Source organism: Vigna angularis, chromosome 10, assembly GCF_016808095.1.
Source record: "Vigna angularis cultivar LongXiaoDou No.4 chromosome 10, ASM1680809v1, whole genome shotgun sequence".
NCBI lineage: Eukaryota > Viridiplantae > Streptophyta > Magnoliopsida > Fabales > Fabaceae > Vigna > Vigna angularis.
In genome coordinates, this window is record NC_068979.1 from 9526908 (window position 1) to 9533046 (window position 6139).

A 6139-nucleotide genomic window follows, 5' to 3' on the forward strand; every position below is an offset into this window, starting at 1 on the left:
TTTGCAATGATCATCCGTGTGGATGTGAGCAGATGGAGGTGCGTCACTTGAAGAAGTGCTAGAAGAAGAAAATTTGGAAGACGCCAATCTGGTGGAAGTGGAAGTTAAAGTCGAGCCTTAGAGCGCTCGCATGTTTGCTTTCTTAGTTCGTTAGTTTTATTTTTGGACGTTCGGTCATAGTTTTGTAAGACCGTTCGTCTCTAAACTTTCTGTCTTTATCGCGTTCGTTATTTCTGTATGTTAAACCGTTCGATTTTTTTTTTACCGCTCGTTCAGAATTGTAAAGACTGCACTGTTTTATTTGCTTAATGTAATTAATTCTGATTATAGTAATTACTATATTTTGGGATGTTACATCAGACATTGGGCAAAATGTTTGAGAGCACTGGATTCCCTTTTACACCCTTATAACTACCGTAAATATAATAATGTGTATTAGATTAAAGCATTTAATTAAAATATAAATTAAATTATTGAGTATAAAATTAATAAAATGAAAGTAAAAAATTGATGACATGTCAGGCAACCCACCTTCCTACAAGACAATAGGATGAAAAATAACTTTAAAGGGAGGAACATAGATTTGACACGTATCAAATCGTAAGTTATAAATTTAGTAAAAAAAGATAAATTAAAATGAAATAAAGATAAAAGATGCAATTATGAGGTGATATACTTATAAGTGCATGCATGAGAATATTAGAAGAATATAAAACGGAGAAACAGGTCACATGGTTTTGGCTTCTGACGTGTCTATAAATTGCGGTTTATCGAAGGCTGAGTTTCTCAAAACACAGTGTTAGCTAAACAAGTGTAGTTAGTGTAGTGTCCATGGAAACACCCAAAAAAGGCACTATCCAAAGTTCCCTTTGTCCTTCTCCTTCGAAACCACCACAACCAAAACATTCAAGCTCCCAGCCTGCAAAACCTCCCACTATACAACAGATTTTCTGCAAAACACCACCAAAAAATCATGAACAGATCTAGCTTCATGATTCTTATATCAGTAAACATGCATGCATGCATGCATGCTCTATCAATCTTATATTTCCATGTATAATAGCAGTCACTTCAGTTCTGATTGCTTCTTTTCTAGAAAATACTTAATTATCATATATATATAAATATATATATATGTAATGCACTGGAAGAAGTTCCATGTATAAATAAAGAATGTGTGTGTTTTGATAAAATAAAAACCATAAGAATCTCAGTATGTTTATTTTGTTTCCTTCTCCTTTCTCTTGTTTCTCGATTTTATGGCATCTTCTTTCCTTACAGGTTTTTTATGAGCATGAGATACTCAAAATCTCAAAGCCAAATATAAGAAATAAACGTTCAAAAGACTAAATTGATGAACAAGTAATCCTAAAAGATTATTTTTAGTTGAAAGTTTAATTATAATAAATTTTTAGTTTTTAAAAATTTGATTTTGTTCTCTTTGAATTTTAGTTTCAAAATAAATTTAATCTAGAAATTCTATATTCTATTATAAAATTGTAGTATAAAAGTGTCTTTGTGCAATGATGACAGTGTTGAAAAGTACAATTGTCATAATGATATTATGATAGTAATATTAATAGCTACTACCTTGGTGATTTTAGAGGTAATTATGGTGCATTGCGGCGTTAGCAATATGATGATGATATGTTGACATTAGCAGCATGAGAATTATCAATTTTTAATTATATTTGTTTTTTCACTTAATTAAACATTTTTAAGACCAAGATTGGGACAACAAGACAGAAATATTTGAAGTTGGAATATGATGTGATTTTTAGACCAGTCCTAAGTTTCGGTTTGAGATGGTAAAAAAATTTGCTTATATAAATATTTATGAATAAAATTTGTGAGGAATATTTATTATTCGTGAGTAATAGTAATAGATATTTTAATTATTATCTATTTTTAAACACGAATATTATTTTATTTCACGTGCAGTACTCATTACGTATAATAATAATTTAATTTATAATTTTTTAATTTAAATTTAATTAAAAATAAAATTAATTTATATTTTATTAGATTAATTTAATTAAAATTAATTTTTAATTTGTATTAAATTTAATTTATATTATATTATATATTTTTTGTAATTTTATTTTAAAAATGTATAAAATGTATTTACATGTTTTTATAGATGTTAAAATACACGCAGATACTTTTTAAATGAATATTCACAAGAGTAGTAAATGGATTGCAGGTCAAATTTTTATTTTGTAAATCGAATTGTAGATAGATATTATCTGTATTCGACTTGACCTTTTCTTATTTCTAGTCTCGATCATCAAAATAAAAATTTATTTCAGTAAGTCCAAATTTACCCTCATTAATCAACTATCTTCAAGAAGAATTTTCTTCTTTCTTACTTAATAACATACAAGTTAAATTGATAAATTAACTTCAATACATAAAAAAGGAAATAAGTTTGCTTTAACAAACTTGAGATAATCTCAATAAAAATACATATTAAACGCTTTGGATGAAAATAATTTGGATCTTTAATTAAAAAATGATTATTTAATGCTGTTATAAAAGCAAAACATCTAGAGTCCATGGCACACGTTTTATTTTTATTTTCTTAATTTTTGAAGAAAACATTTTTTAAACACGCTATAAAACAACTTCTTTTATACCAAACGTATATGATTGTAGATAGAACACAAACTTAATCATCCATAGATTCTATTAATATTTATTTTATTTACGTTATTATTACTTGATGCATGATTGACATTAGATCAAGTTAAACGCCACATATCCACAGCTGCATTTAAACCATTGTGATTAACTTCCATTTTTTTTTATCCAAAACATCAGCCTAAAATATCAAACGTCAACCCAAACGCAGACTTAATAGGGTTTAAACCAGGAAATATACATAACTTTTTAGTCCATAGAATTGGGAGTGAATTTAATATTTGTTCTAGAATTTAAAAACACTGTTTCAAATTAAAAAAATCTATATTTCAACATTTGTTTCATAAACACATACTTTGATATAAATATATTCTTATAAAAATATATTAAATAGTTTGAATATAACAACATGTTTCATAGTCTAAGTGAAAAAATATAAATTAAAATATAATAAATATATTATTGTTTAAAATTTATATATATTATTAAATTATTTTATTTTTCTTTAATATTCTATCTCTATAAAGTGTAAAATAACTAATCTTTTAAAGATTTTTTAAGTCATTTTTATTTTTGTCGAGACTAGTGTGTGAAAAAGTACATGGGACAATGTTAGAGAAATAAGTGTTATGTGAGAGACGAAGAAATGTTGTTGGAGTTCTTGTGAAGTCAACAATTACATTATGAAATTCTAATCCTTTTAAAGTAAGCGGTCATGAAACATGGATGGGGAGGAATGACAAATGAACTTGGATGAAACATATAAAAAGCTAGGGTTTCAGTTTAAGAGAGTGTATTTTTAAAAGTTTAATAGTTTATTTTGTCTCTAGTTTTCCGGAATTTTGTCAATTAAGTCATTTCTTTTAAAAGTGTGTCATATTAATTCTCACTTAGTAAATTTTGTCTCAATGACGCCCCTTCTGTTAAATACTCACAAACAACGTTAACTCTGCTCTTCTGTAACAGAACAGACCTTTCTCTTTCTTTTGTCAGTGTTTTCTTTTCATACTTTTGCAATACCAAAAAAAGTTGTAGTTCAATACATTCCTTCTAAATCACATAGAGAAACATTTCTTCACATTTTTATCACTTTTCAACTTACCTTTATACTACGTATTGTCATTAAATGCATGATTAAAATTGTTAAACTAAAATTAAAAACTTTTAAATATTATACTTGAGATTGCTCTTTCATTATTCCACTTAGTTATTAAATAAAAATAACAATATTTATTATTATAAATTTTAAGAAATATGAAAACGTATGCTAAAATTAAAACGATTTATCTTAACGAAATAATACTGGTGTATGTCGGTTTAATTTGAGATAATATAACTAAATAAAAAAACAAAATGAATTTAGGATAGTATAATTAAAAAAAAATCTTTTAGCTTTGATCAATTAGTTTTAGTATATAACAAAAGAACTAAAAGGTAGAAAAAGATAACAAATTATAATTATAATATTGATAAGAAATTATAATTATAATATTGATATAGATATAGATTATGTAGTATGATTACATTTTTAGTTAAGAATATATTTTTCATATTTATATTATTTATGAAAACTATATTTCGTTTTTAGTTAAATTAATTATACATTTGTTTTGTTTCTATACGTAAATATTATTGTTGATATACGAAGAAGTTTTATATTATTTTATAAAATTAATAGAGATGAATTTGGAAGACTCAAAATGAGAGAAAAATTACAAAAAGAAAAGTGAGAGTGAAAGTGTTTGACTAAAAAAATACAAGAATTGAGAAAAAAAATTATAAATTTTTTTAAACATTTTGATAACGTAAAAAATTTATCAAACTTTGTAAACAATTTTTATATAAAAAAATCCTACAAAATAAACATAAAATTGTCAAATATTTAATATGAAAAAGAATGTTTAATATCATACCCCAAATAACAAGTAAAACTAAACTTAGTTAATAACCAATTTCATTACAATAAACTTTAATATCATTAATTTCATTATGATAAATACTCGTGTAATACTATGTTAAAATATATTTAAACTTAACTCAATATATTATATAAATAAGTTATAAAATAAAATTTGCAATTATTTAGATTATCAAATAATTTTATTCTTAAAAGTGCAGCAGTGGTAAGTGGTAGTGGTGCAATGAAAAGGTTTTGGAATTTGCAAAAGTATGAAAAGATAGCATTGACAAAAGAAAAAGAAAGGTCTGTTGTGTTACATAAGAGCAGAGGAGAGAGAGAAAAAAGTTAACACCGTTTGTGCATATTTAACGGAATGGACGACATTGATGCAAAATTTACTAAGTAAGATCAATTTGACACACTTTTAAAAAGAGGGACTTAATTGACAAAATTCAGCAAAACTAGGAACAAAATAAGCTATTAAACCTTTTTTAAAATATATGGGAATTTGAGGTCAAGTCAAACCATGCTCGAATTTATGAAATCCATGATTAATCAAACATCTTTTAGTTCATAAAAAAAAGGAAAAATTCTTCTGATAAGTTAAACAAATTTATATGATTCATTTTGACATGTTTTGTAAGACCCATGAAAAATATCTATAGTAGTAAATTTTAGCATTTTATTAGTAATAATAATTTTAATGGATCAAAAATATAATAAAATAGAAAATTATGGTAAAAAAATTAAAATTTTTGATATAAAATTATAGTAATTCTAGAAGGAGAGGTTCAAATTTTTGATAACTTATTTAGGATTTTTTTAAAAGAAAAATGAATAGTGAAACGTAAATAGTAAAAAGGAAATAGTAAAAACTGAATAGTGAATAGTAAAAAAAAAAACTTAAATAGTGCAAAAATTTTGGCCTATAAATAGCAAGGAGGGGAGGCTGATTCTTCACCAAGAAGTAGAGAAATTTAGTAGAAAAAGAAGAAATTAGGAAGTTTTTAGAGTAGGAAGAAATTTTAGAGTAGAGATTTTGGAAGATTTCTCGGAACAACCTCTGGTCAAGAAAATAAGTCTGGAAATGAGGTAGGGGAGCTAACCTTTCTAAGCTTTTATATTATGATTTAGTACTGTTTTATTGCTATTCATGTCTTGAAATTCTGTGTGAATACTGTTAATGCTTACTGTATATCTATCTATATTGAATTTCTGTGTTAATATTATATGTTGTTGTTTTGAATCTGTAAATAAGAAATTTGTTAAAACTAGTTGAGGAAAACTTTGGCTAAGGAAAGACTTGGTACTTAAGTTGTCCATTGTGACACACCTCTCTTTCTTGGAAGTCTACTCGACAAGTTTTTAACTTAAATCTTGTTGAACAGATTATGTACTGTTAAACTATTCTGCAATATATCTCGTTGGAATGAATTCATGTTATTGTGGTAGATACGAAATTATGAATTATAATTGTGATGGTAGGATAGAGGAATCTTAAAAACCGGTGTTGGTACATCCCTGATCATAGAGCAGCCCTGGTCCAATCCAGTAAGTTGTGACTAGTCATATGCACTGGCGTTTATGGTGAGTTTGATT